Genomic DNA, 13,720 nt, shown 5'->3' on the forward strand with positions numbered 1-13,720 from the left:
TGTGCATCGGTGAATTGCATGCCTTGCAAGGTTTGATTGATTGGACGCATAATAAAGGGCGTATAAAGGAAATAAGCAAAACTCGTTCTCAATGGCAGGAATCTGGGAAGATAGATCATGGTAACAGCCAATAATAAATAGATCATGCTTCTATGTTTTTAAAACCCCTGGCAGATCTATTGAATGGGAAACCTTGTGTGGGAGAAAATAGACCTTTATTGATCAGAAACAAGCAGAGCGGGGGAAAAAAGACATGAAAGGAAAGGAATCGGATGATAGCTGCCAAGGCTTCCTCATGCAAGATGCATGTGGCATCTATAATCTTTTTATCTGATGTTACCGACGCATTGATTTGAATTTTATATGAAAAGACAATCTTACACACTCCACTTCATGTGCGAGACTGATATCAATGTCAGAATAATGCAGCATGTTGAGTATCAACATTTTTCTCAGTCGCCGCCACAAATTTCCAAATAATCCCATTTGCGTTCCCTCCTCCTCCTGAGAACGGCTGCACGCAACCCTGTCCGATCTCGACCAAACCTTCTGGTTCTGGCCCAAACCAAACATCCAGGTCCCGAATAAAAAAACTGGCTCGTGATGGTGTGGTCTCAAAATACTTTGTCTGTGGCCAGACAATTAAGGACTTAGGTGTGGCAGAAGGGAAGAATGTGGAAATCGGATCTTTGCAGAGAGCACGGCCCCACACCCTGTAGTCTTGGCTTCCTGCGAATGCCACATGCACCCGTATGGACTCTAGCGTAGAGACTAGGGTTGTCCTCCATTGTGTTCAGCTCTCTGCTGAGAGATCTAGGGAGACCGGGGCCGGCTCTTCCCCCTCTGTAACCCACGGGACACCAATGGGAACCTATCCATCAAAGTGACATTTTAAACCTGTTTTGGGAAGAGCTGCTGCTTTCGGTTGCTCTGCTTACAGGCGCAGTTTGGCATACTGTATGTGGTGGAATGCTGTAATTTGGTTTGTGTGTCAAATTTGTAAGAATGTAGTAAAAAGACGCAGACGTGGCCGATGCCCTGATAGCACTGGACAAGATAAATGACTCCAAACAGGAAGAGGTACAGCCTGTTCAGCTGTACATGGCCCCCAAGGGTCACACTGATATCCTCCCCTTAAAATCTTTGACTGCGTCCGCGAACCTCCTGTGATCCCACGATTTGGCACAGTTACAGATGCTGAGTCGCAAGTTTGAGGGATTTAAAAAGTGTACAACAAAGAAGAAAGCCACAAATCAAATCTGATGTTTCAGTTCTCGTTCTGATATTCGTGATGTTATACAGTATAATAGTAAATTTTACAATGAAACTTTTCACTCCAATTTTTATGCTGTCAAGAAAATCTGTAGTTTTATATTTCACTGATGGACAAATGGACATCACTGCATGTTTTATTTCTGAGAATATCATAATAAAATAAAATATGTTAATAATGCATTTCATTATATTAGTATTAAATTTTACTAAATATTAATATAGTATGATATATTATTTATTTACAATTTAAATTTAGATATACATATAGCGCATTGAAAAAAATATTATAAATATTTATTTATAATATTAAATTATAATATTATAATATGAATACAGTAAAATAAATAATTAATGTAAAAGTTTTGATTGAAAATGTATGTCTTTCTAATAATATAAATATATACACGGAATAAAATAAATAGAAACTAACAGTATAATCAATATAACATTCAATTACACACACACACACACACACACACACATGTTTATTAGCTATCTAAATAGGGACATTATATAGTCCTCTATTGTTTTTATATACAGATAGTTATACGCTTTTTAACGTAAACCCACCCCTACCCCTCAGATTTCTTTTGTGCATTTTATACAATTTAAAAAGAAACTTTGTTCATTTTATTTTTATACCAGTTTTACAAATATGGATGTCCCCAAATGGAGGTTTTTGGTGACTTTGTAAGGTTTTGCTCAGTTTGGGGTAAAAATTTGTCCCCAAAATATAGTTAAGTAGGTACACACACAAAGTACATTTTATAAATATATTTCATTTAATTAAATATTATATAAAAAATGAGTTGATCCTTTTCTCTGTGTTTATTTCTGTGCCCATCACAGATGAAATGATGTGCTGGATCCAAGTAACTTTTTTTGTGCAGCCAAATCTCACTAGAAATCACGGCAGAAATTGGGAAAACAGATCTAGTGGGCAGAAGAAGGGAGAAATTGAATCATCCTTCAAATGGTATGATATCTTCTGACGTCCAAGAAATAGGCACCGCAGTAATGGGCCCTTTACCTTGACTCTAGCAGACTCCTGAAGCACAGGTACACCGCTTAAAGTGCTTTCTTTCAGGTTCTCTTCTTCTCATCAAGGCTCTGTAGTCTCCAGTCAGACCTCTTTTGATTGATGGGGACTATATAGCAGCATCCCTTTGATCTAATATTCAGAGCTATATTAAAACATTGCCTTTTTTATTCTATTACAAAATGTTAATTTATTAGATATCGATTCAATGAGAATTTTTTGGTAAAGAATGAAATATTTTCCTCTTTTGATTTTAATGAGGGTTTTTGTTTCCGAACTCACCTGGCTGAAACACGCTGATTTTTCCAAGCGAGGCAAACCCAGACAGACTATAATGGCCTACGTTAATGGAAACTGAATCAAGCGCAAGGTTGGGGGTTCGATTCCCCGGGAACACATGATATGTAAAAATTGATAGCCTGAATGCACTGTAAGTCGCTTTGGATAAAAGCGTCTGCTAAATGCATAAATTTAATTTTAATTTCATATATATATATACAAATACATTTTATTAAAAAAAATATTCTAAAAAGATAATTTTTAAAGAAATATTACTTGTAATTTTGATTGTATTATTTTTATTATTATTTCATTTCCACTGTTAATATTTTTACATTATATGTAAATTAATTAAAACTCTAAACTGTGTAATAATAGTAATAATGATAATAATTGCATCAACTTTAAAAGTAATATTCTGTTTTATTTATTTATTCAGTTTTAAAATAAATTATTTATTTATTTGTATATTATACTAAATAATATACATAATATTATGTTATTACATATTAGTGGTAGTAGCAGTACTATATTTCCACTATTTAGATTTTTTAAATTAATATATTTGTATTTTTATTTAATTGTATATAAATTAAGTAAAAATCTAAATAGTATAATTATTTTTTTTTTCTACATAGGTTATATAATAATAATAATAATAATAATAATAATAGTATTAGTAATAATATAAAACAATTTTTTAACAATTAATGAATAAAAAAAGTAATAAGGGATAATTTACAGTCAGCTGTTCATTTAATTATTTTAAAGGGGTCATATAATGTGATTTAAAGTTTCCTTTCTCTTTGGAGTGTTACAAGCTCTTGGTGCATGAAGGAGATCTGTAATGTTACAAAGACTAAAGTCTCAAATCAAAAGAGATATTCTTTATCAAAGTTAAGAATCTACCACGCCCCTCTAAAACACGCCCCACATGTCTACATCACTATGTGGGAAGATTTGAAAGTGAATGTCATGACATTTGCCAAGTATGGTAACCGATACTCTGAATTGGTGATCTGCATTTAACCCATCCAAGTGCACACACACACACACACAGCAGTGAAAAGTGAATACACACCAGGAGCAGTGGGCAGATATAGATCCAGCGCCCGGGGAGCAATTCAGTGCCTTTCTCAAGGGCACTTCAGCTATGGGTATTGAGGGTGGAAGAGAGCACTGTTCATTCACTCCCTCCACCTACAACTCCTGCCAGCACCAAGACTCAAACCGGCCACCTTTGGGTAACTAGTCCAAGTCTCTAACCATTAGGCCACAGCTGCCCACAGTTAGGATTAAAGTCATGTCAGGGAGATGCTGTATCTAGGCAAAAGCAAAAGCACTTTATTTGTCCTTCCGAAAGTAGATGTATTTAGGAATCTTTAAGATTACTTACAACAGAACAGCAATGCATTTTATGGACGACCGTTTCGTGAACCCGGAGAGGAGGTCACTCTGACTTTGCTACGTCAATCTGGTGCTTCTGAATCAGCTACTTTAAGTATGTTTCATTATTAGTTTAAGTATTTGTTATTGACTGTTCAAATGCTTACAGACTGTTCAAGTTTTGAGCATCTTATTGGTGTGTGTGTGTGTGTGTGTGTGTGTGTGTGTCTGTGTGTGTGAGAGAGAGAGAGAGAGAGAGAGAGAGAGAGAGAGAGAGAGAGAGAGAGAGAGAGATAGAGAGAGGGTCACATTACAGAGTCAGTCTTAACCGTCCGTGGCTTGTGTACTGCAAACACAAACGAGCTTCATCACTCTGTTCACCTTTCTTGCTTTAATTGATGGTAAAACTAAGGACATTATTAACTTCTTCACATTTATTTTGAAAGATGAAGCTCAAGATTATGGAAAGGGGCGTTACATTGCCGACGACTGCTTGCGGTGATCAGCCAATCACAATGCACCGGGTCAGTTGGCCAATCAGAGCAGACTGTGCTTGTCAGAAGGAGGGACTTTGTAGAAAACAATGCATTTGAGAGACGCAGGGCATAGAGGAACAAAAATAATGTACAGTTTTTGAAAAATAATGTATTTTTTGAACATTGATGCGTGTCAACATATTCACTAAACAATACACTAACAATACACAAAATAATGATCTTTAAAAAAGCATCATATGACCCCTTTAAATCAAACGCTGAATCAAGTACACCAATCTGAATCCAGACTGCACATTTTTTAAACCGGCCCGAATTCCTGAGAGACTTGAAAAATATGCTAATTCCATTATATTTGGAACTGAAGTGTATTAATGTTGTAAATGAATACATCCTCTTTTAAGTTCCATAATATTTTGATATCACACGCCTCTGCATTTCTAAATGCTTCTCGAGTGATACTGAAATTCAGCCTGAGATTCTTTATTGTCAGCTCAAGTTGAGTTTCATGGGAAAAGCAGTTTGGCATCTCTCGTGCAGAGCATGGTCTGCTTTCCTCAGGAAATATCTGACGGAGCAAACCAACAGAACAAACGACTGTGTTCACCGGAGATGTTTGAGATGAGGACTAAAGCAAAGCTTCGGGGTGATGAGCATCTTATAAAAATTATAACCCTTGTGCAACGCTGTGCAATGTTTGAAAGTGTATTTCTCCTTCATTCGTTATTCAAAGATTTTTAAAGGCAATTTCTACATTTACATAATATTAATGAATCAGATGGATGATCAAGAACCTTCACGGACAATTTGCTTCGAAAATCACTGCCACTTACAATAACAGAGACATGTATATTTTGCATGGTTCTGTCCATACAGTATGTGCTGAAACCAGTCGTGGTAGTTTATTAACTTCTCCTTCTGCAAAAATACAGAAGTGGAAATTAATCTGCACCGGTCGAGCTGTGGCTTGGGAAAAAGTGCGTATGCCACAGAACCTGGCATGGCTCTGCTCCATGCCTCCCTTCGTTTCCAAGGGGGTTCGCGAAATAAATGGAGAAAAAAAGGCAGATGAGAAAGTCCAGATTCGGTCGTGTTGACCACACAGGGATTTGGGGATTACATCTTGATTACCATGTTTCAAACATCATCTTGCGGCGGGGAGCGACATTAATCAGAACCGAGGAATAACACATTTAGAGACAACAAGACCGACTTGGCAAGAGTCGGTTTCAAAATAAAGGTTTGAAAACGCAAAGGAGGCCCACATGGACTTATTTAATGTGGAGTGCTGAGGCAGATATTCTCATACAGTATATTTAGGGTGTCGTGTTTCCCTCGAGCGAAAGTGGAGGAACGCGTCTAGCATATAGGAGAGAAACATTTCTATGAAACTTTGAAGAAATCATCGCCTCAACAGGTGAATGTGCAAGATTTCCTCTCGGGTAGAAATCAAACGAGGTCAAAAACCTGCTTCTTCACTTCTGTCGGCCGCAGGAAGAGATAGGAAGCCCAGGAACAGGCTTGATCGATGTCGTGGAATGTAGAGAGGAAGAAACAACATGGACGGGTGCAGAGGGCTCGGCTATTTTTGCACCGCCGTACGGAAATGAGCCATAGTCCAGAGAGGAAGCAGATAGCCAGAAAGTGTTGCGTACTGTAGCAAGCATGAGCAGGAAAGAAGCATGTGTTTGTAGACATCTGCGTGCAGAACGCGATCACAACATGATCCTAATCAGTCTGGTCTCCACCCCTTAATTAACCTATACCTGAATAATGTTTGTAAAATGTTTATTAATTTAAATTAACGACACCTTTTCAGTTTTGTAATATTTATAATTAATATTTATTGCTAAAAATTGTTTTCCCTGAATCTCACGCAGGGGAAGTTATATACATATTCATGTTCTTGTTCATAGAGTACATTTGACCTTACTGTATTATTTCAATATATTTTTATTTAACTTTAATTTATTACATTAAAATAAATATAAAATTGTTTATTTTATAATATTAATTAAAGTAATTAAGAATTAAAATACTTTACATTTTATAGTTTATATTTAATATATATGTTAAAGGATAATGTCCGTTATTTATCATTGTATTTTAATAATACCTAAATATTATTTTAATGCATATTAACATAAACTCTGAATATAATCAATCTGTTTTTTTTTTACTTTTTTTATTGAAAACTGTTTTATTCCCTTCCATTAATTAAAGTTGATTTATTTACAATTAAAATATATATATATTTTTATAAACATAATTTATTTTATATTTGATATTTAAATGTTTGTGTAAAGGCACAATGTACATAATTTTATTTATCATTACATTTAAATAATATCCAATTATATATATATATATATATATATATATATATATATATATATATATATATATATATATATATATATATATATATATATATATATATATATATAAAGTGAGATAGAGATCTTCAAGAAGGCCATAGAGAACATTTGACCTTTTGACCTTACTGGAGAACATTTGACCTGTCTAAATATTAATATAAAATGAACGTGAGAATGTATATTAAATTTGTATTTATAATTCATTTTAATAATATTACTGGATCATGTATTTTTACATTTGCATGAAAAAGCGACAAGATGAGAATCGCTATAATGTAGGTAAAAACTCAAATCAAAGTCAAGCCACCGATCTCTCATATAATTTTTGAGGATAAGAGAAACATTATGAGCTCTTTTCACAGCGCACAGGAGTCATGATTAATATGGCGTCGCCAAAAACTCTCCCTTTCCATAATTGGATACAAATGATATATATCAAAATCATTTTCTACATAGGTGGCACTTAAATGTGCTTTACAGCGATGAAGTAAATCTTTCGCCCCGACATCCTCCTAAAAATACTAAGCTTTTTCATCTTTGCATCGCAAAGTCTGGTCCGAGGTCTGCCCGTGTGGTCCCACGTTAATGGTTTTCAGTTAATATCACAGCTGGACGGCGGTGGTGGACTGTAACGCTTGACGACAGGAGAGAAAACCCCTAAACCCCCGTCAATAAAAGACAAAGTGATTACTTCTGACTGGCCAAGTTTTAGGGTCAGACTTGGGATGGTTTCAACAACAACACCGCCACGTTAGTCATTCGGCACTTTCGCCGATTTATCGAAAGGCTTTATTTAAACCCAGAGCCACCTCGAGCGTTCCCCGTGGCCTCTTTTATTTTCTGCCTGCAGCATAAGTGGTGGCTGACCACAGTGTTTTGATGGGGCGGTCGGCTGCCCATCCTGTTCCCACATTTCCTAGACCACGGCGAGGAAGGCGCTTGTTCAACATGTTTCCCGCCTCAATACCTCCCACATTTGAAGCACTTTCAACGCGAGATGACATCACATGATTTAAGTGACTTGTGCTACTGATTGCAAACAGACGCTGAAATGTCTCTTCTAAGGAAATCCTATCCTCACGGTGGCTTGTAAAGCTATTTTAAATGTATAATAAACAGTTGACTCTGTTATAAGTTCTAAGTCAATGTGGAACGGACCCCATATATTTGCTTAAAGCTCGTTTCTGTTCTAATTGTGCATGACTGATCAGTTTATGTTATTCCAATTTATACAAATAAAGCTGACTTATTAATTTCTAATCAAATGTAGTTACTTGTAGGCTATATATATATATATAAAATGTTCTATTACACAGTTATAATTATATTAATTATATAATTATATCATGTTATTCCAGATTATAAAAATGCTTCTAATCTGTATTTGTAATAAAAATGTTGCAATAGCTCCTCCACTTTTTATAGTAATTATTATAATTATATAACATATAGGATTTATCAATTAAAGTTATAATAATTTTGCATTTGTAACTATTATTATATAATGAGTAATAAAAGTATATTTTCTTTATAATTACATAAATATTTAATATGTATTATAATCCTTATACAAATAATTAATTATATATAATTCCAATATGATTTTATTATGATGTTATTACTATGATTATACTTATTATAATATTATTATATAATAATGTGATTATACTAATAAAAAATTATTATACTAATAAAAAAATTATATAATATACATTTTTTTTATAATAATGATTATAATTATAATATATATAATTGTAATTAATTTGATAATTTTATATATGTTTAAATCTATCTATCTATCTATCTATCTATCTATCTATCTATCTATCTATCTATCTATCTATCTATCTATCTATCTATCTATCTATCCCTAAAAATGTAGGTAAACGATGTTATATTCAATCACAACCCCTCTAAAGGCCACAGTTATCGTGTGTACTAGGGTTTGGTTGATAGGTCTGTTGCTGGGAGCCTGACACGAGCTGCATTGCTGTCTGTCAGTGCGGTTATTACAAGAGCGTCCACGATGAGGCCTGACCTTCAGCCCATCACAATACATCTGTCTCGCCGCATCACAGTACAGCTGTGCACGCTCCACCTGGAGCGCGTCCACAGCGCGCATGCGCGCCCCGCCGGACCGCTTCACGGGAACACGCTCGTTAAGTGCGCCGCGGCGCGTGATAATGCAGTCGAATCGATCCGCTCGCCCATTTCTACCTTTCTTCCGCGGCAAGCATTATATCAGTTGATTTCAATAAAGCTATTCATCACGCTGACCTCTACGACGCGCTTCAGTCGAGTTTGTTTTATTTGGAGCGTGGAATCAAATAATTCATAAATACTTCGACACGTTTACTGTAAGACAAATATGGTTATCGATTAGACGGCGTTATTACAGTCCAAACCCCAGATGAGTCTGTAACAACCCCAAGCTGTTCAGCAGAAGATCATCTCAACTAAAAACGTCGAATTACACGAATAAAATACAGAAAAGACGCCAGAAACATCATTATATTATATTATATTATATTATATTATATTATATTATATTATATTATATTATATTATATTATATTATATTATATTATATAAATATGGAGTAGGATCCCGTAGAAAAATTAACCACAGTTGTATTATATAGCTAGTTAAAGTTTAGTTTTGATTGGCGTATAGGCTATTGATTACCATTTGTATAACCACAGTTTTAGCTATGGTTAGTTTAGCAAAACCATGGATAATTTGTGGTGATACATTAGATCTTAAGATATAATTTATTTATTTTTGTAGTAAAAATATGATTATTTTAGTTAGTAATTAAAGTTACAATAAAACATAAGGGTACATCTAATGATCTGAACAGACACTGTCATGCGAATGACTAAAACATGTCCTAACTAATGATTTTAATTTTAAAAAGAAATGTGTTTTTTTCTTGCATCTTTGTCTTTTCTGCACATTATTGTCCCTGAAACAAAAGCCGGTTTGGATCCCCATGTCTCTGACTCGACCCGGGTAGGATTTTGGCGAAACAGCAGAAAAGAGTGACCTCATTTTTTTAGCTGCTTAGATGGGCAGTCCTACACTGACCTATACAACCCTCTCCGGTCCTCTCTGGAGAAGTCAGCACTTCAGACAAAAAAACTGAATTGTGAATTAACCGTCAAAAAAAAAAAAAAAAAACATTGTTTCCTCCTCTCATGGAGCTGAGAAACTTGATATGGTTGAGTGACCAAGTCACACAAGAACACCAACTTCCAAGCTGAAAAATTAATGCAAAATGTATTGAATCCATGTATCAGGGTGGTCACCATTAACTACAAGCATTTTCCAACCAGGGTTTATGAGTAATAGTGGCACAAACCCAGGAAAAGACAGGCTTTCTTGTGGCAAAACAGACCAGCCAAACCTTCTCTCTATGATTCCTGATTGCAATGACACTTACCCTTGTGAAGAAGTACACTTATAGCTCACATACTTTTAAAAAGAGTACTTATTACAGAAATAATATGCTTCACCGAAGAATATAATTAAGTGTGTACTGAATGTAATGTTTTTGGACACAATTGCATGTTATTTACAATTAAATGAATAATTATTCAGTTATGAACTATTATTAAGTTAAAACTGATATAAAACGCAATTTATGTTTAAAAATGCTTTTTTGCCCCTTTTAAGTATGTACATCATTATCGTAATTACTTCCGCTCTATTATCTTTCATTACATGTTTTTGGAGCCTACAGCTCATCTCATAATATATAACAACACAATGATATTTAACAGATATAAATATAGAAAAATATTCAAGGCACATCTAGGCACATCCAAATTTTGTCTATATTTTATAGTAAAATTGTAAGAATTTCATTAACCACCCCCCCCCACACACACACATATATATTTATATACACACACACACACACACACACACACACACACACATACATATTGCAAAAGTTATTCACCACCAGCCATTGCCACCTGTAAATTTTACATAATTTTTTTTTTTTTAAGTAAATTTTTTACCCTGGTTGGATGGCTGATAACAAAAAAATATGTTGATATTAAATAAAATAAAATTTACAAATAAAAATATTTATATATATAATTTACATTTAAATTCACAAAATTATGAAATATTAAATAATGCAAAAATAATAGAAATCCCATTAAGTTGGACAAAATGATTTAAATATTAAATATTACATTTAAAAAGTGAAATTGAATTAAACATGAAAAATACAAATTCTACATTTAAAACATATCTATTCTAGATATTGCAGTGGTGTCAAAAGTACTGACATTCATTACTCAAGTAGAAGTATAGATACTAGGGTTTAAAAAGACTTTTGTAGAAGTTGAAGTATCAACTCAAGCTTTTTACTCAAGTAAAAGTGTAAAAGTACTGGTTTAAAAAACTACTTAAAGTATAAAAGTAAAAGTAATGTAAGGGGGAAAAAATGCCATTAAGAACAAAAGCTTAGGCCGCACCACAGGGGCCTATTGTGCACTATCCCACCTCCTCAAAAAACATTTTTCTAAAGGCCATAATGACTATAATGTTATATTAAAATGTTCATGTTGAAAAATTTGGGATGCACTAGGCTACCTGTTTCAGCCGCATATATGAAAATACAAAAATGGTGTGCACATCCCAAACATCCAATTAGGACGCAGGTGCAAGACAACTGAATGATATAGACAAATAAAGAACAAGTCTGAACACTGAAAACTACTGCTCCAGAGGAATTTAATCAAGCAACGTTTCGACCTTCAGGTCTTCCTCAGCCGCATATATGCCCATTTAAAATGAACGCACTTTAGTACAATGCAAATACATTAAAGGACTAGAGATATGATGACTAGTTACCAATAACTATTGTTATGGTCCAAAAAGTCAAACTTTAGAGGCATGTCATCAATAACCTTTAATGGAATGTAAATGTACTGTACATCCAAGCTTAGCTGCAGGAATCTGTGAGGGCAATGGACAAGATCATTGGTGCAGGCTTAGTAACAATTACTCTTGTGTGGTTGTCTATTTACAATAAACATTATAGTGCTGTCAAAATGAATGATTAATCCAAGTGATTAATCAAAAACTAAAACTGAAAAATAAGTCATAATCCTGATTCCTTCTTGATTGATAGCTTCTTGTATTCGGTACATCTGCTATGCACCTAAACTGTGCCTGAACCGATACTTTAAAAAAAAAGAACCACAAAAAAAAAAAACTATGGATAAGTTTAAAGAACATTACAAATAATTAAAATAAATCCATAGCTTTCACCTTGGTTGCTCTCATTTCTCAAGTTATGCTTCTTTCACTTAATCTAAGGCTAATAAATGTATTTCACAATCTGGGTCATTATTTAATACAAAACCACACATAATGTTACTACTGTATCTCTGTCAATCACTCTGATATTTAGTTAAGATGAGGGCTGTCTGTTACTGTCTTTAATCCGTTCTGTGAATTACTGTATGGTCATTCTTTATAAAGTAGCAACAATTTCGTTTTTAAAATACAGTACTGTGCAAAAGTCTTATGGAAAAATTAGTATTTTCACCCCAAAATCGGGTTTTAAGCCAGTTATTTATATCTTTTGTTGTAGTGTGTCAGTAGGAAATATCAGGTTGCCATTAATTTTAATAATAATCTAGTGCGATTTTGAATGCACAAGCAGTCTGACAACGGCAAAATTAATGTTTGGAAACGTAAACTGATATTTTATACTGACACACTACAGCAAAATATATAAATAACTGGCCGAACACCATTCTTTTAAGTGAAAATACTAACGTGTCTAAGACTTTTGAACAGTAGTGTATGTATAAAGTACGTATGATTAAATTAAGTATATTTAAGTAAGTGTAATTAAAGTATGTGGTCATTCATATGTGTTAAGGGCTAGATTTTCGCTGGAGGAAACGGCTGTGATGTGATGAGCGAAAACTTTACAGATGAGAAACCGACTGCTCCCTCGTGACCTTTTGTAAACTGTATTTATGACAAAGAACTGCACAGATGCGGATATTCTAACAATCTGTCGATAAACACATACCTTGTGTCCTCTGTTTGTTTAAGTGCGCAACGCATGCGCTGCTACGCTCGGGGTCTGCGCCTCTGCGGATTGAAGAGCGCGCTGAAAGACGAGAGACCGGTCTGACGCTGGTTTCAAATGAAATTTAAGCGGACTGACTCTGAGGCGATCGGATACCGGTTCCATACCCAACCCTATACTTTAAAGAAATATATTTTTTGATAAACGAACCCAAAACTGGCTATGTCCTTGCTGGAGTGTGATGTGATTTGTGTCATGTGCAGGTGCGATGGATCGCGTACAAACCAATAGGGTGTCGGAATGGTATATGTTTATACCTTTCATCCAACCACAGTCAAATTCACTCCATCCGGATGGCGCGATTTATCTGGATAGGTTTTTTTTTTTTTTTTTTAATGATGACAAGCAGGAATGAAAACAAGCCGAAATGAAATAGCAGTAACGAAGCTATTTTTTAAATGTAAGGAGTAGAAAGTACAGATACTTGCCTGAAAATGTAAGGAGTAGAAGTAAAAAGTCAGCTGAAAAATAATTACTCGAGTAAAGTATAGATACCCCAAATTTCTACTTAAGTACAGTAACGAAGTATTTGTACTTCGTTACTTGACACCTCTGAGATATTGTAATATATAATAATATATATAAAATAAACAGTAAATATACAGAGACTGTAACAGTTAAAATGATAATCAAGTACTTTACATGCTTTAGTATTTTAGTCAACACATCACAATAAGTAGGCCTACACTTTATAAAAGCACAACAAATTAAAACACTATTCCGAAGTGAATTTTTAAAAAGCAGT

Source organism: Carassius gibelio, chromosome A22 (genome assembly GCF_023724105.1).
Source record: "Carassius gibelio isolate Cgi1373 ecotype wild population from Czech Republic chromosome A22, carGib1.2-hapl.c, whole genome shotgun sequence".
Lineage (NCBI taxonomy): Eukaryota > Metazoa > Chordata > Actinopteri > Cypriniformes > Cyprinidae > Carassius > Carassius gibelio.